Source organism: Chinchilla lanigera, unplaced genomic scaffold (assembly GCF_000276665.1).
Source record: "Chinchilla lanigera isolate Chin_1 unplaced genomic scaffold, ChiLan1.0 scaffold00067, whole genome shotgun sequence".
Taxonomy (NCBI): Eukaryota; Metazoa; Chordata; class Mammalia; order Rodentia; family Chinchillidae; genus Chinchilla; species Chinchilla lanigera.
This window is the reverse complement of record NW_004955468.1, coordinates 7,412,488-7,437,251: the sequence shown is the minus strand read 5'-3', so window position 1 is coordinate 7,437,251 and position 24,764 is coordinate 7,412,488. Positions and strand designations below refer to the sequence as shown.

General features: G+C 44.9%; 1 protein-coding gene across 10 annotated transcripts in view; it reads left to right on the top strand.

The window, feature by feature from the left end:
* Window positions 1-24,764, top strand: part of Znf536 (zinc finger protein 536) — a 439,406-nt gene that overhangs the window by 51,455 nt on the left and 363,187 nt on the right. For 6 of the 10 annotated variants that reach the window (XM_005400098.1, XM_005400097.2, XM_013522536.1 and 3 more), the window contains one exon: window positions 2,644-2,713. The exons of 3 other annotated variants lie outside the window; for them this stretch is intronic. The gene's annotated coding sequence lies outside the window, so the exon portion shown is untranslated. Of the gene's footprint in view, window positions 1-2,643; window positions 2,714-4,482; window positions 4,541-24,764 lie in introns of those variants that run through there. One more of the 10 variants, XM_005400100.1, reaches the window with a different exon arrangement.

The following is a 24,764-nucleotide window of genomic DNA, read 5'->3' as shown; positions in this document are numbered from 1 at the left end:
GAGTTCAAGGAGAAGCGAGGAGGGAAGGCAGGAAGATATGGGGGACACAGACAGAGATGGAGGCAGCCTGGGCACGCAGGACGCCCATAGTGCAGCCCGCACAGCCCTCCCCTGGGAGCTCTGCTAGCCAAGCAGTACTCACCTCTTCATCTAGCGCTGCTCCCTGGGTGGCTCTGCAGAACCGGGAACCAGAGCCGCCTGGTGCCGGCACCTCTGCCTGCTGGAGCGGGGAGGCCACATGCTCGGCAGAGAGCTGAGTCACCTGTACCCATTCATACTCAGGTGCCTGTGGATGAGGAGCTCTGCATGGGTGCCGCTTCTCTGTTTTGAAGGAGGAGAAACCTCGGTTATCATACCAGAGTGGGCGGGATTTCCTGCTTGGAAGTTATCTCTTTGGGTGAGGGGGCTGCTACCCACCCACACCCCTTGACTCACACCCCGCTTTCTGCTGCCTTTGGAATCTACTTCCTGCTTCCGTCCTCTGATGTGGCGGTAGCTGCACCAGGGCAGTATCTCCCTGGTGTCCTTTCTTCCCTGTGTCTCCTTAGCATGGGGTCTCCATGGGAGGCAGGGGTGACAGGAACACTCACTCTGGGACTAGCTTCGGGTGATGCCCCTGACTGTGTTATCTCTAAATGCGAGTCACTTACTTGCACTGAAAGAGCTGTTTCTTTCATTGAGGAAGACAGAATCACTGTACTGGCATTTTCCTTTCTCCCTGCCCTGAATCCAGACAGCATCAGAGGTCTGGTGCTGTCACCTTTCCCCGACCTGCAGTGACTCTAACGACATCAGACATCAGAAGCTCCTCCTAGTTAGACAGGCTCAGAAAGGCACCGATGAGACTAACTCAATTTCCTTTCCTGAGGTTCCAGCGTGGCCTCACCCAGAGGCTTCCTGCTAATGTTGGGCTGACCGCCTCTGCTGTGGGTCAGTTACCTTTGGGTAACCCCTAAGCAGTCTGGTGGGCACAGCCATGAGGCTGGTGCTAGGCCTTTCTTGATTTAGCGTGCAGAGGGCTTGCCCCATCACAGCGGGGTGTGGAGATGGTGGCTGATGTTCTGATCCATGGCAGGACGCTGGAGGACAAACTGGTGCAGGGCTTCCCTGCTGTCATCTCCCTCACTGTGTCCTCCTTTCATCGGGATTTACAAAGCTTCTAAATGAACAGCCCCTGGAGAATCATCCTAGAATTTTGCAAGCCATGAGCCTGGATACGAAATCTCAGCCTGCGCTCCCCACTTCTGCACCCCCTCCTTAAACATAAGCAGTATTGGGAGCAAAGCAGATAAGTCTTTTTAGAGCCAGCTGGGGGCTGGGGACCTGACAGAACCTCACAAAGTGTAATGTGGAGTATTTGCTTTTCATTTTTAAGATTTTCATGGTACAGAGAAAATAAAAATGCAAAAGATAATCTGATTGGTGGACGGAGAAAGACAGGAGAAAAAGAGGAGGGTTGGAGACAGAGAGAGAGAGAGAGATGCAGTTTTGTTCCTTACTGCAGGGGAGTTTGAGATATAAACTTTTGCTTTATGTCTCAAGACAGACAGGTGGGAATTTCTTTACAAAGAGTGGCTTCCTTATGGCACTTTGACAGAACACTTCTAGAGTGCAGTCAGCTAACACTGTTTCAGTTGCCCAAAATCAATCTTGGAGTTGGATGGAGTGTTTTCCAAGCCAGCAGTTTGATGTCCAAACTTCTCGGGCTGAGGCTGCCGCCACAGGTCCTCCAAGTGCGTCTCGTGATTTCCCATCTGCAGAGGAGCGTCCTTGACTCCATACCAGAATTCGACTTCGCTGCTCTAAATGCACATCTTCAGGTTCAGTAAAACACACTGTAGGAAGAGAGGACTTTGCTTACCCCATAAAATCTCTTTTGTAAGATGGCAAAACTAGACTCCAGTATGCACTGGATGAGGAGTGGGCTGGAGGTCACAGGCCGCTGCGTGGCCTTGACCACCCGGCCAGGGGCTGCGGAACCAATGTGGACAAATGGCCCAGCTTTCCTGCGGGGCCTTCTCGTACCCTCCTGTGCCTGGCTGATTTCATTTCTAGCACAGAATAGAAAAGTAGAAAATCTAACTGGCTGATACTTTCCTGGTCTTGGTTCAGGAGAGAAGACTTTTGATGCCAAACACAACATCCTTAATAAGCCCGTCAGTTTTAGATTCCCGTTTTGAATCCATTGAGTACTTCCCCCGCCGTGGAACAGGCTTGGCCTGTTGAAATTCGGGCGGCATTTTGGGCTACTGTAGGGAGCTGTGTGGGCCAGGGAGAAAACAAGATCCCATCTGTACATCGGAGAGCTTCACTTCCAGAACTTCAAGGAAGAGTGAGCCTGAGCCTACGAGCCTTATTTCTCTTACTTCTTCTCCCGTCCCATCCAGAGAAAAGATCGGTAGAAGCCCCCTCTCCCTTTTTTTTGCAGGTGGCAATTTCCCTCTGAAAAGATGCTGAGCAAATGTGGCTCATTGTGACAAGGGTCATGTTGTTCCTATTTTTTAGTCTCAAAGCATTGGGGCAGTGGGGCTATTTAATAGTTTTAACCCAGCACATTGTTACCTTGGATGAACGCTGTGTGCGAGTCTTAGGGGTGTCTATAGGTTTGACATTTAGAATTTCTAACAGGTCTTGTTTTTGCAGTTCCTGACCACCACGGCTTTAAGAATATTCTTCACCCAGGAAGGAGCTACATTGCTTTAAGACTTGCCCGGTAAGGACCCTCGCTTTGTAGCTTTGTCACTTGTTGAAGAAGTGTCTGTCTGTGAGTCTGGGGGTGGAGGGGAGGGAATTCAGGCTGCTTTCTGTGGGCTTCCAAGGCCTTGTACTGAGTAAGAGTCTGGTCTATGAGGTACTCCCTTTTACTCTTGGGTTTGAGTGGGTTACAGAGAAACTTCCAGACTCGTGGATTGCAGGGAGGTGGACAGGTTCCAGGCGGGATGAACACGTGATGTTCAGTTCTGAGGTTCAGTACAGGGCCAGCAGTAGGGCACAGTGCCATGAGGGTGCCTATTGTGTGGCATCCCAGTTACTGTCTACCAGCTAACTTCCTGGAAGCAGAGCCAATGAGGATGCTGGAAGTCAGGTGATCCTATGTAAGGGCCACCTGCCCGCTTGGGGCAGCCCAGTCTTGGGGGACACCTGTCCCAGAGCCCCTCTGTGTTTGTCATCTCACTCAGACTGAAGATCCCAAAGTCATTGATGGAGTGGGTTCCAGCATAGGAGCTGATGACAGCTGAAAATAAAATGCAGAAGAAAGAGCAGTACATGCCCTGGATACCTGCAGTGGCCACACGGAGACCGCCCGATCTCTCGGTGAACTCACCCTCAGATCTAATTAGCAGAGCACACCTTCTCCTGACCATGGGTCTCTCAGGTCACTACATAAACCAGGGAAATTGATAGTGGGATTATGCACTCAGAAATTAATTTTATATTGTACTGAATATATATTTTTTATTGTGACTTTATCTTGTTGGAAAAGTGCTTACTTCTGATTTTGTGGATATGACTGACCGTGGATTACTTTTATTTTGGTTTTTACACAACAGTTATATTAGAAATTTGCTGTTTTATTCTTACCTTCTTAGTAAAAATCCTTTTATCACACAATGGGTAATTTATATCCATTACCAGGCCTTTCAATCCTTTTCAGTGAGGCTGTCAGTGCCGTTGGCACAGTAATGATTAATGTGATCTAATAATAGTGTGCCATTATATTACCTTAGTAAAACATGTACCAACATCCTATTCGGATCTACCAAATTCATAGCTTCCTATAATATTTTTGTTGAAAGACAGGATTACTATTTTTCAAAGCTGATTTTTCCCCTTTAACATATTTAATGAAATTCACAATTCTTTGCCTTCGTAATCCCGGCATGTGATTGGGCTTGATGGGTGAATTTTACATCTGTAAGGCACTGTTGTGATTTGTCAGGCAAGAGGTTTGACAGTCCCAGTGATCTGCCAGGAAGATTATTTTGTTTTTGTTGGGCCAAGCTTGTTTTGCCTTGAAGAAAAAAAAAAAAGATTGTTGGGTTTCCAGTCCCTTCTGACTTACAATGAAGAAGGTGTGTTTTTAGACCAAATGGGAAAAGAGTAAGTAATTTGCCTCAAAGATGCTTTTCTTTCCTCTCTGTGTGTCCTCTCTTCTATCACCTGCTTGGATCTGTTGGCAGACAGGGGGTGTGGCAGAGCCACTAGACGTAGTATCCAGCCACTTTCCCAGAAATGCCCCTCTCTGACCCATTCTTCCCTTTCTCCTGTATTATTGCCTTAAGCGGTCTAGGTCTTATGTGGGGTTTCTCAGCCTTAGCATTACTGGCATTTGGGGTTGGCTAGACCTTTGCTGGAGGAAGCTGCGCTGTGTACCACAGGATGTTTAGCAGTTTCCTTGGCCTTTATCCACCAGATGCCAGGAGCATACTCTTTTCCCCCATCGTGACAACTAACATGTCTCTGGAAATCACCAGTTGTTCCCCGGGAGGCCCGAGCAGCACTTGCTTGAGAACCACTATGAGATAAATAACACAAGCCGGTACGTCTGAGTTCCAGAGTCCATCAGAGTTTCAGACTTTGCTGGTACTCCTTGGTCACCTTTGGCTTTGGGAAAGAGGAAGTGTGGATGATGGTATGCACTACTTCCTTTTCTTGGTTCAAATACAATCCTTTTACTGCATTCTTCCTCCTCCTCTGCCGTACAGTCTGGCCTGAGCCAGGTCCTGAAACTTAGCTTCTTCCACTTAAATCCCATTATAATCATGCTTGTGATTGATAACATTCCACCTTTTCAAAGGGGCTTTAAAATCTGTGTCAAGCAAGGCAGACATTATTGTAGTGCTGGGGAGATGTATTCAAACAATTACACACTCAAACCGAAGTGGGAAGGTTTGTCCTTCTATCCTGGTGCCTTTGTGATGTTGTGGCTTTAGCCTGCACCTCAGCCCCACAACTTCAGAAACCTGCAGCAGAAAAATAAATAGGAAGAAACAGGTTTGGCCCTTGATACCACTCAACTCTGAAAGCAGCTTGAATATTTGGGCATCTTAGGGTTAGGAGGGTCATTAAGCATGGCAGAAAGAGAGAGAGAGAGGGAGAGAGAGAGAGAGAGAGAGAGAACAAGAGAGAGCGAGAGACAATTGCCTTGTTTTTGATTCAGAACAAAAATTACTGCTGCAACACTGGCTCGAAATATGCAATCAACTGAAATCAGGGAAAGTATTTTGAATACAAAATTTATATTGAAATACTTGAGTCAATGCATGTCCACCCACATACATGTATATATTTAAATCAAAGATAGAGAAGATGAGAAATAAAGCTTTTGTCATAAAAATATTGCCAGAAGTATTTACCCTCAGATGATTCTTCCACATTGGAATACATTTCTGTACGATTAACATTTTCCATATGAGACACTCTTGTTTGTTTTTACAACTGATCTTTGATGATAACAACAAATGAGCAAATGGATCTAATTTACCTTTGTGTTAGGAAGATTTCAAATATGTTGTGATGTTTGGTACAGGAAGCATTTTGGTGACCCACTCCTTTTTACTCATTTTTGGTCTCTCTCCCCTGTTGTAGTGTAACCCCTGAAGGTAAAAGTCTCTTGTGTCTTGTTCCGTATTATTTTCCTAGTTCTTGGAATGGGCTGATGTATAGTAGATTCTCAATAAGTAGTGGGTAGATGGATGAGTGGGTGAGTGGCTAGCTAGCTGAGTGGGTGGATGGATGGACAGGTGGTTGGATGAGTGGATGGGTGGAAGGGTGGGTGGATGGGTGCTTGAATGGGTGGATGCATATGTGGATGAGTGATAAATGGAGCAATGGATGGGCAGATAGATAGGTGGGTGGGTGGATGGATGGATGGATGGGTTGATGATTGGATAGATGATGGGTTGAGTGGTGATGGTTGAATGGATGGATGGTTGATTTCGTGGATGGGTACATGGAACTCTCTCTGAAATCATACTAGAAATCTTAGAATTCAAATACCACTTTTACCATTTCTTTACTCCTTGGTCTCCAAAACATTTTTCAGACTTCAAAATGGTCAGCCATAGCAAGATATTCTCTTTATCTCTTTTCAATCCAGCTTTTTAAAATAGAAAAAAAAAAATCTGAGACTATGATAGACAACCCATGTAAATGGAAGAACACTGTGTTGTAAAAATACGTTAAAAAATTTGAAGGGCACATACACGGATGCCTGGAACTGAAGACATAAAAACAGAGTGGGAGAAGCCAACCTCCTTTAAGTAGAACATGGGTGAGGAATTCATGAGGCTCAGAAGACCTTCTGTCTACATGACTGGATGCCTGTCTTCTGGCTAGACTGTATGTTACAGTGTATTTCGTGTGTTTAGAGTGTGACCCTCTCAAACCTGGCATGCTTGGTCTCTTTGGACTGGCCAAGGCTCAGCTATTTGAGATCAGCTACCATCAGGAGACAGGAGGAGACCCCAGGGAACGGAATGCCAAACCCAGCCGTGGTGGGTACAGTGGGCTCATCTGCTGGGACACTTAGTCTCAGTGATGGAGATGGTCCAAGTCACTGCATCTTGACTTTCAAATTATTGCCCAATGGACATCACAGCAGTACCAGTGAGAAAATAATAAGGGTGAGAGAGAAGTAAATGAGCTGCCACTTACTCTAATCTAGAGACCTACAGTGAATGTAGAGGCTCTGGAACCAGATTTCCCTGGGTTGGGAGCCTGGTTCCTCTGCTCGCAAGCTCCGTGATCATATGCCTAGGTATTTACATCTCAGTTTTTTCTTCTGTAATTTAGGAGTAACAATAATGACAGTGCAATCGATTACACTGTGTGATGCATTTAAAACAATGCCTGGCTCTAAGCAGGCATTTAATAAAAGTATGTCACTGTTATTAGTTTCACTTTCTCTGTATAGTCATCTTTTTTCCTTTTCTCCATTCTTATTCAAGCCTAATGAAAGTATAGACCATTTTCAGACAATTAGCTTCTCTTCCTCCGTTGCCCAGGCTCATACCAGGGCTAGGAACCCCAAGATGTTGCCGAGCATGTGGTCTCCCCAGAAGCCCTGGGGAATCTGGTTAGCAAGTTCAGAGGACATCAGAAAGGGTGGTGAGTTTCTTAAAGCCAATTTCCCCATCCCGTTCTCTTTGTGAAGGAGCGCTGTTGACATACCACTGAGGATTGGGGATTTGTTTGGTGTTTGGGGAGTGCATTCCTGGGATGAGAGCCACGTGGTCATGGTGGGAGGGGACAGCCTGCTCCTGCAAGGGAGGGGACACCCCTGGCTTTGCTCTTTCATCCCCTTGCAAGTAAGTTTGCTGGGCATCAAGGCTCAGTTTTATATTTTTAGCTTCCACTGAAATTTAATGTTTTGCTTTTGGTTTATTATGTATGCAAGTATCTTGCTGATAAATTACATGTGTAATTGTACCATCGTAACCACTGCTAGCCAGCGACAACATATAATTAAATTCACCCTTGTAGTCATTGAACTTTTCTGTCCCTGACAAGATCACTGACCACTCCAAGGAGGGTGTACCTCAGTGTCGGAGCCCTGTGAGCGCCTAAGCGGCCTGGCCATGCTCCTACCCATGGCCCACAGGGACCTGAGTATGCCCTGGGGTGTGCCTGAAACATGCTTGGGCCGTCTTCCCTTGGCCAGCAGTGGGCAGGATGAAAGGGTTGGATAATAAACCTCAGGACACTTCTTTGTCTATGCTCAGATGAGTTGTTAGCCCTGAAGTGGGTTCTTGGCAAAAAACTTTGAGTAAATCTCAGAAATGTCTTTATTTGCCTCTGAGCCCCTCTTGCACATCTAACTCCAATACTCTTCTACTTGCTTTCCTTTGTGTGTGTGCATGGGGTGTTTATTGTGCCCTTCTTACGCCCCTGGGCCAAGGATTAGTCACCTGTGGTCTGTGGCTCACATACTGCACCCACACTTTTTTTTTTTTTTTTTTTAATTTTTTGTTTTGTTTTGCTACACTGGGAACTGAACCCAGGGTCTTTGCACCATGCTATGTCCCCAGCCTTTTTTATTTTTTGTTTTAAGACTGAGTTACTAAGTTGCCCAGGTGGGGCTTGAACTTCAGATCCTCGTGCCTCAGCCTATCAGAGTGCTGGGGTTACAGGCATGGCGACAGGTATGTGTCGCCATGCTCAGGTATTTTTAACATTTAAAAATTTAAAGAAATTTAAAAGTGTTTAAATTCTAACATTTACAAATTTAAAGACAATCATGGTGAAATACACATAACATAAAACTTGTCATCTTGATCATTTTAAAGGATATAGTTCAGAGACATTACATACATTCACACTGCTGTGCAACCATCTCTACTGTCCATCTTCAGAAAATTCTGATTTTCTCAAACTCTAATATTATACTCATTCAACAACTCCATATTCCCCCTTTCCCAGCACTCATTATTCTACTGACTATATGAATTTGAACATTGGAGTGAGTCATAGAAGTGGAACATTTGTCCTTTGGGGGTGGTATACTTTACCAAATATAATGTCCTCCAGGTACATTCATGTTGTGGTGTGTGAAAGATTGCCTTCTTCTTTAAGGTTGAATAATATTCCATTGTATGATGCCCCACTCAATTATCCATTCATCCATTGATAGACACTTGGATTGCTTCTACCAGTGTAGCTAACGTGTATAATGCTGCTGTGACCATGGGTTCATATGTTTCTTCGAGATTCTGCTCTCAGTTCTTTTGGGTACATATTCAGAAGTGGAACTGATGGGTCATATAGTCATTCTACCTTTAATATTTTGGGTAAGTGTCATGCTAGTTTCTATGAGGCTGCATCATTTGGCATGGCCCCCAATAGCGTACAAGTGTTCCAATATCTGCACATCCTTCCCAACACATTAGTTGTCATTTTTATAATTAATAGCCATCCTAATGGTTGTGAGGTGGTTCTCATTGTGGTTCTGCCTATTTTTATGTTTTTGAATGATTAAAAAAATTTTAAAGTTGATGATATGTGAAAATAGTATGAAATTCAAATTTCAAGGTGGATCAATAAAGTTTTATTGTCATACAGGCCCCTGTGTTTACTGACATCTTGTCTGTGGCTGCTTTCATGCTACACTGACAGAGTTCAGTGGTTGGGGTAGAGACTTTATGTGGCCACAAAGCCTAAAGTATTGACCCCTTACAAGAAGTGTTCGCCAACCCAGGTCTGTGGTGAAAGCTTTCTACCCTCTATTCTGTTGCGTGCCTCAGCAATCTGCTCCTCAGACAAAGAAACTGAGGCTCAGCAAGGCTAAGCCACTTGTAAAGTCATGTATGTGGGAAATTGCTGTTTTCTTTTTCTTTGTTGTTAGCAAGCTTGAGGTTAGATCCTGGTTCACAAAAAAGGTTGCAATTATACTAAAGTGTGATGTTGTCATTGAAAGAAGTGGTAAATTGAGACAGAGAAGATGAAGGAGGAAGGAGGCAATAGCAAAATGAGCCTTCATTTCATATATATATATATGAGAATATATATGAATTTGCAGTGTTGGAGATTGAATCCAGGATGTATGTGTTTATTTGGGGCAGACCCTTTAACACTGAGCTTAATCCTCATCCGCATTACTTCTTACATGTAAATTCTGAGACCCACACTCCGTACTGCCTGGCAGAATGAGCTTTCTGCTGTGTGGCAGAAGGCAATGATTTCAGGGTGCGGGCAGCACAACATTTCCTCAGTGCTAGTAGAAGAGCTAAACCAGTCAATAACTTCTTCTTGCAGTAAAAAAGTGAATTATTTCCATAATTGAGGGAGAAGAAAATCAGGGTATAGGAGGGAATGTGTGGATTGATCATTTCCCCTCCATTGTTTTTACTTATGTGTTTTTCAGGGGATGGATCCTAGCAGAGGTTTTTATGCTGGCCCCCATTCTTTTTATCCGAATGTAGAGATCTGCTCTCCCATTTCTCAGAGACCATCCCGGGCACTCCCTCTGCCTCACTTCTGGCTCAGAGGTCTTTTGGCACATGGCGCTTAATGAGAAGCTGAGAGATTCTGTCCCGGCCTCCTTCTCCCCTCAACAGTTTCTCCATCCACCAGGATGTGTGGCCTTGGTACCAGGAACCTTCTGATATTTCTTGATACAGAGGACAAAGACTGGATAGTTATTTGTTCTTTCCTCAAGTCAGAGAAAGTCTCAGTTGATTTTATGTGTTTGTGTGCCTTATGGAATTAGCCTATCCTTCCCTAGTATTTAAAGGATGTTGGGGGCCCCAGGGAATGGTTGGTCTTGAGCTTACTTCAGGGAACAGACATTGTTTGGGAATGCGTGACACCTCCCCCCAATAACTACTGCATTTCAACAATAGGCTTCACACGGTCTCAGTGGGAAGCACAACAGTGTTTTTCATGAACTTTTGGCTGTGGTTTTAAGTCTGGCAGAGCTGGACTCTTAGCCTTACAGCTTTCTGGCTCAATTCATCTTGCACAAAGGAAAGTATGATAATCTGAATTGTAGGCTGATAATGTGATCGGCATGTTAGCACATTGCAAGAAAGACAGCCATGCCCTTGGATTTGGAGTTTCATCCTTGAGCATTTGCAGTACCACTTCAAGCACAGGGCCTGTACCTCATAGGTACTTGGTAAATATTTGAGAAATGAATGAGTTTGGTAGCTATTTCGTGCCTAAGATTAAGTGGGAAAATATGTGATGTCTTATGCCCATGTGCTTTGGATATAGGGCTATGTATACCCCCTCTTTTTTTTTTTTGTTTTTTCTCCGGTACCGGGAACCGAACTCACGACCTTGTGCTTGCCAGGCAGGCGCTTTTTGCCGCTGAGCTAAATCCCCAGCCCCCTGTATGCCCCCTCTTATTCTCTGTTCAAATATGTAAGAGTGGGCCTTGGCCTGGTAGCGGTCAGGGCTTGCCCAGTGCCCCAGTAGGTGGTGGTAGCATGGCTCACAAACTCTTCTGACTTCAGCTTGCTGCTGCTGGCTCTGACCACCCTTTTCTGAGTCTCTCTTGCCAACCAGCTGCTCAGCTTTTATCCAGGGTCTCTGTTTTGAGCCCTTGCCATGGGATATGACCCTCAACATTGAGGGCCTTGCTGCCCAGAGGGAAAAGGACTTTGGTAGGAGAGGTGGGGTGTGCAAGTGTGCTTGCACACACGTGCGTGTGTTCGTTGGGGAGCCTATGGTAGAGTGCAGGTGTGAATATTTTCTATCTGAAGTCATATTTCTTTCCTTCCTGTAAAACTAGGAGAAGATAATGAAGTTTTCCTCATGTTTATGTGTCTTTATGTCTGAAAACAGCTAATAGCATCAAATGATGCTCTTACGAATGAGCTGAACTCTACAGAGTAATTTTTGTTCCTTAACAAAATATAACTTGAGACAATATTAATAGTAAAAAACTTTGATATAGCATATGTTGGAACAGTTCACCAAATTTCTTTTTCTTTTCCCAAAGCCCTAGTGTGTGCTGTGTGTGTGTGTGTGTGTGTGTGTGTGTGTGTGTGTTTAAACGTGATCTCAATGCTTCTATAAAGGTGACATCCAAATACTATCAGTAACAAGATGTCAGTGCAAGTGCTCTGAAAGAAGTTTTGAAGTCTGCAGATTGGCTTAGCTCCTGTTTCCTTTGATGGGGCCATCAGCTCTTTTCTCTGAAGCCCCAGGGATTGAAGGCTTCGAGAAAGATCCAAGGGAAGGTAAAGCCGAGCCTGCTTGGATGGAGACTGTGAGGGTGTGGAAAGGAGAGCTGATCCTGAAGAAAGGTAGCTGGTCACTACCTTCATGATTTGATGGAATTTGTTAGAAATTTGCCTCCTTCAGTCTGCTGCCATTTGCTTGGATGACCAATACAGCCACAGATTTCTACCTGAAGGGTGAGTTAATTGGACCTCATGGTGTCTAAGGTCCTTCTTAGTTCTTATACAGAATAACATAGATAAAGGGGTCAGAAACATGCATGCAAAGCCCGTGGAATCTTGGTAACCTGCGCATGCATTCTGGTTCAGTAGGTCTGGGGAAGCAGAGAGATTCTGTATGCATAACAGGCTCCTTGCTGCAGGTACTGGAATCCTTGGACCACACTTTGAATAACAAGGCCCTGGGTGGGTGATTCTTTGTTGGCTACTGAGTTAAAATTACTTGGGGAACTTTTAAGACCCAACCACATCTGGGCCTCACCCCAGACCAATCAGATCATGAGTCTCCTCATGGAAGTTTTGTGAATTGTAAAGCCCAGTTCATATGCAGCTGGGGCATGAACCCTGAGGTAGGGCAGTGGATCTCCAACTCAAACAGGAATCAGAATTAGAATCTCCTGTAAGACTTGTGAAAAAGTGACTTTGGGTCACACATCAGATTTCGATTCAGAAGGCTTGGGGTAGAGTATAAGAATTTGAATTTCTGACAAGTTCCAAGGCAATGCCAGTGCTACCAGGCCTGCGACCCCACTTTGAGAACCACTGATCTAATACAATCAACTAACTTGGTGCAGAGACTTGGAGGGAGGAGAACCTGGGGTCTGGGACATCTAGATCCTCTGCCCAGGGTCATTTCATATGCATCTGTTTTACATCTGCCTTGGTAAGCATTCTCTGGAAAAAGATTTGTGGGTAGAAAAAAGGGTTTAAAAACCTCTGAAGTAAAACTGAAACTTTTAATCATGGGGATAGTGAGTGTTCATTCTTCAATCGAGAGATAAACCAGGCAGGATCCTTGGTTGTTCTTGTTGCCAGATGTCACCATGCTAGTGCCTATTCCTGACCTGTCCTTCAGTTGGTGTTGTGCATGCCGGTGTTGTGGCTGCCTTTTGCACGGAGTGCTCACACCTGTCCTGGGGCCTCCATGGGGCCTATCTTGGAGTTGGGCAGCTCCAGCCTTTGGTGAAATGAAGTGTGTGCAGCTGCTGGTGCCTATTGACTATGAGTGTCAAGCACTACCCTCGTTTTATATGCATGAGCTCATTTAGTTTTTGCAACAACCTCATAAAATGAGTCCTCCCATTACCCCAGTTCCATGATGCACATTGGATGTCCAGGGTGCCTGTTGGTGAGGATCCAGGGCTTGGTGGGAATGGGAGGGTGAAGACTTTTCCTGGTCTGTGTGCCCACTGTTTGGGCCAGATGACAGAGCTCAGATCCCTGGCCACCCCTTTGGAGATGACTCTGTAGATGTTCCTCTTTGGTCAAAGTCCCAGTTGTCCAAGACTTCCTAGAGAAAACTGAGCAGTGAGACTCCTCTTGGGTGAGGCCCTGCTGTTTGGCCCTTGATTGCGCAGAAGTGTGTGGGAGGAGCTTCTGGGCGTCAGCCACTGAGAGGGTGGGTAGATCTCTCTAACACCAGGTTCTGATTCTGTGGCTCACTCTCCAACCCCAGGGTCCCTGGGAGACTCGGACCGTGCTCACTACAGCAAATTCTTGCTGAGACTGTGTCACAGCTAATTCTTTTCCCTGTTCACCCAGCACACTTGGACCAGGGGTTAGGGGCTGCTCTGCTTAGTGGAAGCAGGCACAGAGGAGCATATGGCTTTCTGAGGGGCATCTGGTCCTTTTGGTGGGAATGATGGCAACACCCTTCAGCCGTCATTTGATCCACCTGTTGTCATCCTAATGCTTGTCCTCTGTTTCCCTGATGTGACTTGAACCTAAGGGTTGCTGGTTGGTGTTGGTAACAGAAAGTGAGAACAAGGCTTACTGCTGGGGTGTTGGATACCTTGAAATCAGAGGCCCTAGCAGAGCAGCCCATCCAGTAGCCAGAACTATGCTATTTTTCTGTGCACTGGCTGCTAGGACCCACCCTGAGACGTCTTCAGAAGTGACCGGAGCTCAGTCCAACATCAAGCCTGAAAGTCTTCCCTTTGGTTTGTCTGTGTTCCATCTTCAAGGCGCAGCTCGATGGATTTAACGAAAGACCGATGTGGAAAATATTATGCTCTCTCAGGCACCTGATACTGAAGTCTTTCTCGATGCAATTATATGATCTCTTAGTACACCCGGCAGCGATATGTGGGGGAAAGTTACATTTGGTTTAACGGAATGTCTGCTAAAGTGCTTTTCTTAATAGAACATGTTTGATCCTAACCTACTCTTTTTTGAACCCTTGAGGGCTTTCTTCCTGAACTTAAATAAAAACCTGCTCAAGTCAGATGGCTGACATGCTCTTGAATAGAGCTGTGTCTCACCAGAGATATCAACCCGTTCTCCAGCACCGACACAGGCGCACCTCCCACGGGTGGGTTGGTGCTCTGTTCTTTCTGCGGTGTCGTACAAGGATGTGCCTGACCTTCTCTCTTTGAAGGATCAAGGCTTGCAAATATTAGAATTTGTAGAGAGAATGGTGGCACAGGTAAAGACATGGCTGTGTCCTGAGAAAATCTGCCCAGGGAAGTCCCTTAATGCATGGAGTCTGGCTTAAGGGGTCAGGTGCCAGCCAAGGGAGCCCCTGGCTTTTCACAGTGTCTTTTTGGGTTGACCCCATGCATTTCTTCAAGGAACCTCACCCTGCCGACCCCAGGCTTCTTTCCCGAGAGAACAGCAGGCCAACTCCAAACTCCCACTAGAAATCAAAGATACATCCTCACACATTTGGAGTCAAGTCCAGCAGCTCCTTGTTTGCATCTGGACCAGAGGAAGCTTGCCCAGGAGTGCCCCCTGGGCCACACCCCACATCATTCTGTGCAGTACAGATTTCTTGATGACTGCTTGAATGAATGTTTCCTCGGGCTGGTAGCTTTGGGGTGGAGACCCTTGTAGCAGGCCACAGCTGTTGAAAGATCCTTGTCACCTCTGGAAGAATAATTTGCTGACTCTTTTATCATGTCTCAGTCCAAAGAAACTGTTTAGGAATCAGGGAGCCTTGGGACCAGGCAACATATTATAGTAGTTGTTTCAGAATTACTGGGAAGTCTATTTCGAAGGCAGGCCCCAGATCCAGACACGTATGGGTCTGGGATGTGACCTGGTGATATCTATTTCCCATAAGCTCCTTTGGCAATGCAGATGGGCCTGGGAGTCCAGTAACACTGTACCTAAATTTTTGTAGGTGAACTTCCAAAGCCTGGATTCTGTTATATTTTTTCTTCTCAACAGTGAGACTTTGGGTAGAGCATTTTAACCTCTTGAATTTCAGTTTTCTCACCAGTAAGAGAAAGTAAATCTGTATGATTCCTAAGAGTCAGTCCAATTCTGAAGTTCTATACATTAAAAACAATCTGCGTTTTAGGCTTGGTAAATTACATTTGCCCCTGAAGAGGACCAGGAAAGGAGGGAGAATCTGCAGCAGGCAATGCAAGGCCAAGGTTATAAAGGTAGCTTCCGTGAGAGAATCATTTGTATTTATTGAAATTGCTCATTTTAATCACCCTGGATGTTCCCTTGATAAAAAATTATAATCCTCTGTAAATTATGAATACCTTAAAATTCACAAATTCTATCACTTTTGTGATTGGCAACATTAAATGGCAACAGCTCATTTAAATAAGCAACATCTGGACATTATTATTTTTAGGGATTTTTTCATCTGTTGATTTAGAAATCTGGGGCCTTTATGAATCTTGCATGAATATTCTTTTATATTCACATCTACCATCAAGACACAAAGAGATAGCCAAAAAATACTGTCCAGTGATTCTTTGATGCAATGCATGTGTTTTTTGAACAACAAATCCATTGTGAATGAGAGAATATATAAAATAGGCTGCCTGAGTGTAGGTGGAGGGACCAGTTTGATTTTCTCAGAGCCAGAATAAGCTGACAATTCAAAGCTGCAGTAGAGAGAAGGCTTTGGTTTTATATGTAATAATATAACATTTTAAAATAACAATATAATTTTGGACTGATGATATCAGAATATGGCATGCACTATTTCTCAGAATAATCCAATTTAGAACAATGAATTCTGAGCAGGTTTGGTAAAAATAGAAGATCTGTCATCCCATGGTATAAGATAATGCATTAATTTTTATGAGTGAGTTATGAAGATGTACAACTCGGTTAAGAGTTAGGATAAACATAATATTCCTTAATTAATCCATTATGCCATGGTACACATATGCCATTTTTATTACCTTAAAAATGAAAAATGTCAAAAAAGGAAATTGCTGCTTTTTTTCTATCAAAAAAGCCTTTTTTGAAAAATCATAAAATGTCTAATCTAATTCACCATATAATACTAATGAGCTTAACAAGCCATCTCAATGCACAGTTTAGGATAAAAGGTCATCAGTTTCTAGCAGTCAAATTCCAGTACTTTTTAGATGAGGCAAAACCTTTCAGCACCAAATATCGGAAATGGCATTTGTGATTAGAAGCGTTATTAATAGCTATTTGTTATTAATGTAGCATAGAGTTTTAGAAATTCATATTCTACCCTCCTTGCATTTTCTAAATCTTAGGGTTGCAGATGCCAAGATCATTTGTGGCATTTGGGCATGTTTTTTTTCTCCCCTGAATCTGCTTAACTTTTCATCCATCCCAATTCTGGGCACTGTTGAATGGGGAATGGCACAGATACAGGCATGCACGCCTGTGCACGCACACACACACGTGCTTGCGTGCACACACACATACACCCACACACCAACACACAGGCATGGCTTTCTGTTTGATACCACCTTTAATTTCTTCAAAGCTTTTGGAATCCCCATACTTATTTTCTGGAGTCTCCCTGCACTCCAGGCAGTGTCTCTCCTTGATGTAGGTTGGCCACTTCTTTTGTCTCATCCTAGGCCTTCCGGAGGCCTGCCGGCCACCGGCACCTTTAGCTGTAATGTGCATGGTGGCTGCAGCCAGCCTTGTTACGGAAAAGAATTGCTGGGTGGATTGAGGAAATGGCCAACGACGGGCTAGAATCATGAAGCTGAAAGTAATATTGCCGACTGGAGGTCATTTTTCCCAACTGAGGGGCAATAGTTTGCCACTATAAACTGCACATTGCAGTCAGTATATGTTTTATTAAACCATTTAAGGAACTTGGGAGCCATTTCATTTAAACTTCCTGCTCGATGTAGCCCAGGGCAGAGCCCAGAGCTGCTCACAAAAAAGGCCTGGAGTCATTTGCAGGAGAAATACCCCACACGCCTAGCAGGACGCTTTGCAGCTGGGGCCAAAACTAGACTAATACTTATAGAACTCCTCAACGCTCCAGTGCATAAGCATGCATTCCTCTGTGTGTGTGTGTGTGTGTGTGTGTGTGTGTTCTTGTCCCAGCAGTTCTGCCACTAACTAGCTTTGTGACCTTGGTCAAATCTCTTAGTTTCTCCACGACTATTTCTGCTGCTATAAGAGGTAGGGATATTGGAGTTGATGTGAGATGCAGCTCTGCGATCCTATGCAATGCTGGAGAGCCCTGAGGTTCTTGGACTCCCTATCAGGCCCCCGCCATCACAGTGCAAAGTCAGCCTTTGTTTCTGCCCTGCCTGAAAAGTTCTCTTGCTTGTAGACATTTCTACTTGCCTTGGGGAACCCTGGCCATCCTGGTCCAGGGATGATGTGCCGGTTTTCGGCAAAGAGCAGGGAAACTAGAAATAGCAATTTAGTTCTCACATTAAACAAAATAGCAATGAGAATAACAACAAAACATGCCACCCTTTGGATGATGTTTTTGTGTCTGAGGAGGTAGACGCTAAGTGCCTAGGTTCAGAGAACTGGATTCTAAGACCGCCCTGACAGTGGCTTGCTAAGCAATTCAGTACCTTCTCTGGGCCTTAGTTACGCTGTCTGCAAAATGAGGCAATGGCAATGGCAGTGACAAGGCTGCTGCTTTTACGTTCTGTTAGCATCACTGTGTCTGGAAAGCTGGAAAGTTCTAAAGAAGCCATGATTTTATCATTATGGATACCTTTGTGATTACAATTTAGCCTCGGTCTCCCCTGAATTGATGCTTGTGAATTCTCTGTTCAGAGTTTGTGCCTGTGAATAAAGGAACGATGAGGTGAGATGTGCTTTATCTTTCAGAGTAATGAGGAAGACAGAATTAGGCATTCTGTCGTTCTCAGCCCTAACTGGTGGTCTTTGGTAGGTGGCCTTAATTCTACAAAGTTATATAACCAAATCTTTTGTCTAATTGGTAACTATATTTAGGAGGTTGAGAAATATGTGAGCTATTCGTTTCGATTAAATTTTTTATTATGCACTCTGCATTTGGATTGACAACTATTAATATTAAAGAGCTTGGCCAAATTGAAATTTGTATTGCCGGAGAGACTTAAATATAATGTATGATGCTGGAGAAAAAAAAGGCCCAGGGGATATGGGAATTACCAGGCTGGGTGCAGCCAGGTTCCCGCCAGGTGCCGATGTGGGGCTGGGTGAAACCAGCCCCACCTCGGTCCTGCAGGAGGGATGAGCAGCGTAGGCTCTGCAAAGCCAATGTCAGGACACATTCACGGGGATGATGCTAAATAAAGATGTAGAGCACGTTTTAGTGCATTATACAAATAACTTTTTATAATAACTGTTTGCATACAATATTTTCCCCAGCACTAATAAGAAAGTTTGGGGGGAAGGCAGAGAAAGCTGTTCAAAAATAGCATTTGTGCATCACCAATGTGTCCTAATGACGGAAAAGGGGGAGCCCAGTTTCCTCAGAAGGGCCCCTGGCAGATTGCACTGCTGCTGTGCAGGTCCTCGGGAGCTTGAAGGGTGTGGGTGCCACTTAGTGGAGGATAATTCAAGGCCATGACCACAAGAGGGATGTTCCAGTAGATTGGAGCTCAGTCCTTGGACTTGGCTGTGCGGTTTTGTATCTCTGGGCTTAACCCCTTCTAACCAGGCTTGTGAATTGTGCAGTGTTCTAGATCACCACATGCGGGATCTTACAAGATTTTCAGATTTGGTGGGGTCTTTTGATGGGCAGCTGAGGAGTTTGGGTACACGCAGTCTCTGAGCAAGACACAGCCCCAGAGATCAGTCTGAGGAGCACTCTGAAGAGAAAGTGCCCCCTCTTGTATTCGCCCACTCCACAGAGCTGAGGGTGAAGCTGCAGCCCACCAGCCACCAGCTCATGACCCCATTAACTGGTCCTCTCATACCACAGGCACCCCTGCTGGGCCTTCTGTCTAGCATGTCAGTCTAGTTCCTTCCTCCAGGCAATCTCTGCAGGCTGAAGTCTGCCCCTCCACAGTGCTGGTGAGGTTGATCAGCCCTCTGGCTGATCTTTGCCTTCCCGCACTGATCCCCAAGGGCAAGGCTATGTCCTCCCCGTTCCCTTAACCCCTGCCTAGTGTCTGAGCATGGAGAGCACTTGGTGTGTCCTGAGTGGGTGCCCACATCAGCTCACCCAGTCTCACTGACAAAGAAAGGAAAGCCTCAGCTCTATAATTCATACCTTCTTTCCTCATCCAACTTTGGACTGTCTGGTGGCAGGGCATTTTTCTTTGTGCTACCTGTGGTTTTCACCCCGGCCCCCATTGGGAGCCGAAAATTCAAGGTAGGTAAATCTCTGGTGATAGGGTATTTAAAACTTGGCTGTCTTAATCTGGATGTAGTGACACACGCCTATAATCCCAGCACTCTGGGAGACTGATGCAGGAGGATCTAAAGTTTGAGCCCAGCCTGGGGACCTTAGCAACTTTGGGAGAGCCTGTCTTAAAATAAAAAAGGACCAAGGATGTAGCTCAGTGTGAAGGTCCTGCTTCAATCTCCAGGACCATACACACACACACACACACACACACACACACACACACTGGCAGTCCAGTTCAGTGGATTTTATAGAAACTCAGGGTTTTACCAGCAAATGCTTTTGGTTCTAGACACCTGGGCTATGGTCATTTTAAAGCACTTAGGAGCTCCTGGTTGAGCAATGGTTATTCTCAGGTGTGGCTACCTTCCCAGGGCTCTTGAACTGTGTGCAAAGTACTCTACCTTGTGTCCCTATTGCCACCACCCTGCTCCAGTGCCCAGATATGAACACAAACTCCTGGAGAGCAGAATCTGCCCACCTCATCTGCTCAGAGGCTGGAATCTCAGTGTCCATGGCAGGTGTGGTGTGACGATGACAGTCCAGGGCTGAGGACCGACTACAGAGGTGGCTGGTTGGAGGTTGTATAACCAAGGGCAGCTTCCAGAAGGTGCTTGTTTCTCTTAAGTGTCTATGGCCAGCAAAGTGCATACTACTTGGGGAAGCACAGCCATAGACTCTGTGGGGCATCCTGATGCCCATCCCTAGTGAAGTAGAGGGGAATTAGTAAGTTCATTCCTTGACCTCACCTAGAGGGTAGCTCTGGAGGCTGTTGAGGCCAGCAGGTGTGTGACCTAGCTGGGTCCCTCAGTGATTCTTTTCTCCCATTAAGTTGACAATAAAAGAGACAGGATGAGAGGGCTGTGTCGGCATATGGGAGAAGGTGCAAGGCTGGGGCTCTAAGGGCCGTTGCACAAGGAGCAACTGGCCTGCAGCCTTGGAACCTTCACTTTGTACCTTTCTTTGCCATTGAGGAAAATGACTGACAACAGATAGGTCCAAGTTCTCATGATGAAGCTTGGGAGAATCTTGGGGAGCAAAAGCATGCTTGTACCTGCCTGGAGGTTTGCAAAACTGGCTCCAGCAAAGAAGGACATGTGCCATTTGGGAGGACTCCTGGCTGGCCCTCCACCTCTGCATCAAAAAGAATGCTGAGGGCAAACAAATATCTCTGTTCTCAGCCCATTTGTTCCTCTGACGCTCTGTAGAATTTTGAGTAAGAGGGTATGAAGGCATATCAGAGAAAAGTAGAGATTCAGAGGGCAGAGAGTCTTATTCTTATTGGTTCCAAAGCCCAAGGCTGCATTTCTTTCTCGGCCTTGGTTTCCCCAAATGGGCTGAACTGCATGTGTTCCCTGTTGCAGCCAAGGCAGTTGAAGAAGCTCATGTGAATGTGAGCCAGGGGAGCACTCAGCAGTCATGTAGAGGGAAGAGGGAGAGACAGAGGACTGTTGGGGAGGGAGGGGAGCTGCATCCTCAGCTGACCCTTCAGGGCCTATTTGTGACTGCCCTGGGTTTCCCCATTTGTACAAATCCAGGACAGAAAATGCTCACTTCACTGTGTGTAGGGGGAGGGTAGTGCTTAAGTGCTTTGAGAGTGGAGGTTTAACCTGAGCAGCGAATGTCTGAGCTTGTAACATTCTTAGGGACAATCAGCAGAGGCTGCTCCATGATCTGAGTTCACAGCCCTCAGCTATGCCCTGTGACTTCTGCAGTGGATGTGTTCTTTGCTCCACACCCATGATAGAGACCAACAATGACCCTAGGGCCTTGGTTGGGTGGGCTGTCCCATATTCTCCTGCCCATGTTGGGTCCAATTGGTGACCCCAGTCCTGGGCCCAGTCCTGTCTTAGGGTCTGGAGCTCAGGAACTCACCTTCTGGTACCTGGAGGTCTCTTCTCAGAGGCACTAGGTCTGTGAGCAAGGCAGCAGTCAGGGCCACCTCTCCTGGCTCTTGTTGACACTTTCTGGATGTGAGGTGGCAGGAGCCAGGTGAGTGAAGAAAGACCAGCACCTTCAAATGCCCATCCTTCCTTGGTCCACCAGCACTGAATCTGGGCCAGGCTCAGAAAGGGCCCTCTGGACATATATAGTGATTTGATTTGACAGAGGGTCACGTCAGCTTTTTTTCCCCCTCCAAATTTTAATATCAGATTCATTTATTATGCTGACTGCAACTGACAAATGCTCACATTATTCACCCATTTATTCATTTGCTCATGAAATCTGTGTTGAGTAATTGTTCTGCCTTATTGGCAGTTTTAATTCTACAGTCCTCTTTTTTCAAAAGGTCAGTGGCTCAGTAGATGACCAGGCCAGTGTGTGCATTCCCTGGAGAGACTTTTTTCGCAAAGAGATATTGGTCAAATTTCAGCTTTTCATTTCTGTGTTCTTGTCTTCGATCAATGCCAAGTGTGATGGGGCTCTTGCCTTTCTACTGTCCGCTTACCTGGCTGCGTACCTGAGTCACCTCATTCCACAGTGAGATTATTCTTTTTATTTTGCCTATTCATTTCAAATTAAGATCTAATGATATACAGATATGAAACTGGATATGCATATGTTGAGTTAGTTAGATTCTTACCTTAAACATTCTTTTTTTTTTTTTTTTTTTTTTTTTTTAGAGCAAAAGAAACTGTTAAAAGTCTCTGTCTTGGGGCTACCAAATTTGAAATGTCTATGGGTTTGGTTTTGGTTAAAAGTACATGAGATTCAGAGTGAAGCTTTAACCTCTGATTTCGATTTAGAAAATTGAAAAGTTGCTTAGGAGTTTGTAGTAGGAAGAAGATGGAAATGTTCTAGAAAGTCTAATTCAGGAAAGTTACTTCTGCACTGAAACAGTCAAAGTGTAGAGATCTATAGTCTGGTGTGTTATTTTATGGTAACTTTATCTATGCAGCTGTGTTTGCTGCAAAAACTCACATTTCTGTGTAGAACACCAAATGAAATATGAATGTGCTTTTTACAATTTAGTACTTTTAATAAAGGATTTGTGAGCAAAAAGCTTAAGTACAAGAAGCACAAAACATATAGATAAAAATATAGCCATAATCACGCATCAAACCCAAGAAAATTCATTACATAGAGAACATCAGTAATTGAGAGAAGTTGAGAGAACTGACAGAAAAATAATATATATACTCAGAATTCCAAAGGCATGAATCCTTTTAGCTGGGATCAGGGCTTCTGAGTTCTCTAGGGTGGGTGTTTTATTACAGTGGATGCTTTACTTAGAAGGATGTAATTTATTATCATTGAATTCGCATGGCAACATGAATTTGGATTTGAGTTTCTGGGAGAAGTTTACAATTAGTCCCCTCATATATATTTATAGCTTTGAAAAACACTTGATGTTAAAATAACTTAAGTACCTTCCCTTTTTTTGGCTGAGCTGTGAAATAGTGAATGCTTTTGTTTTAAACAAAATCTAGCCACTGCCAAATGAAATACGACTGCTGTGGTTGGGGTCACCATGATTAGGTGGGTACAGTTCCTATGGCCAGACAACATGCAGAAGTGGATACACACCCTCAGGTATCTTGCTCTTTTACATGAAGGATGCTTTTGATTTTTCTAGCTTTTTATTGTTTCCTCATTGGAAACTTCTACTGGAGCTTCAGAGTAGACTCTTGGAGGGGGCTAAGAGAAGATTGGTTATGAAGGTGTCCATGACACATTGTCAAAAGGTCACCCTACCTCATCCTGTCCAGAGCCCCCTTCTTATACTTGCTGTGTTGCTTCATAATATGTAGGAATCGTCAGTGGGCTGTGATTGCTGCGGTTTTTCTTTTTCTATTAAAATACAGTAAGAACTTGATTATGTGTTTCAGTATTTCTCAGCCTGACCCACAAGTAAAGCTGGTGACAATGATTTAGTTATTGGCTCATGTTTATTGCCAATGCAATGAGGTTGTGGTGTCTGACATTTTCTTCTCACTATGTTGAAGCTTTTAGCGAGTTGCTCTTCTTACCCGGCAAGCCGTGTAACTTGGCCTCTCTTTGCAGCTGGGTTACACATTCCTTTAACACTGGCCTGCTCCCCTAACCTTCCTGGGTGGCTTTCGATGACTTAAACACAGTAATTGGCATGGAGGTCTGAAGCTTTATTTTATGATATTAAATCATTCTTTTCTGGAAATAGAAATCTGCAAAGTATACCATTCATTATGTGGAGGCCTGTATTAACACGGGCTCTGGCTGATGGATGGTGGCATTGGGGAGAAGTCGTGCAGCCTGTGTCACGGAGGTGCCAGCTCTCACCTGTGGAGGTGGGTCAGAACCAGAATGAAAACTGGGAGTCCTCCTGCTGCATCTCAGGGATTAAGGTGTAGGGCTTTCTCCATTGCGTACAGAGTAACCTTTCCCTAAAAATATTCAAAAGGTGGACTCAGATGAACTTGACTGCTGTGGTATTATTTTAGGGGGACTTGGCGATCTCTCCACCTAATCTTGTGAACATTTTTTTTTCATGTGAACCATGATTTTCTTGAAACAAAGAGGATTATCAGTCATAAGTTCTGAAGACTGAAATGGGGTGGGAGAAAGGTTTAAGAGAAGGTTTTTTGTAAAGGACTTACAAAGCTGGCACTCAATCTAGCTGGGGAGGAAGTCTTGCGTTGGGCGCCATCTTGATTCCTTTGCTCCAGGGCAAGGAGGGTTGGGTCAGAACTTTTCAGACATCAGACTCCTTATGGGTCCAATCACAGCTGATTCCTGCAGCCCTTGTGAGCTACTGGAGGGAGCTAGGACCTGATATTGAAGCTACCTAGAATCCTTGGATGCTATCAGTTTATAGGCTCCTCTTCTGTAGACAGCTTAGCAACTGCCAGTCACTGGAAGTCACTCTGTCGCCATGGCTGGGCTCAGACCGAGGCTGATGGCTCTCTGTGATGCCCAGCAGCCTATTCCTTGCATAGCTTCCCTTGGCGCCCCATTCCCATACAGAATATCATGATTTCCTGGGAAGAGCTTTGTGAGATTCGTCTTTGGTGATGAGATCAACTTAGAGACTGAGTGACATCTGAGAGTTTCTCATGCTGCAGTTCAATTTCACTGCAACTCATCACAATGCCTTCCAAGGCTCGCTATCCTCTTGCCTTGCCCAACTCACCACTGTAGGCAAAATCTCTGCAAGCATCAAGAAGAGCCTCAGACATGTGCAAGAATTTCCCACCTTGATCAAAAGATAAAGTGTTTTTTTTTTTTATAAAAAGGCAGAAGTCCATTGGAACATAAAAGGAAACAGGTAAAGAAAATCAAAACAAACACAAAACTGAAAATGCAGAGGCTGAAGGAATGAGCTACCTGTGAGCTACCTGTAA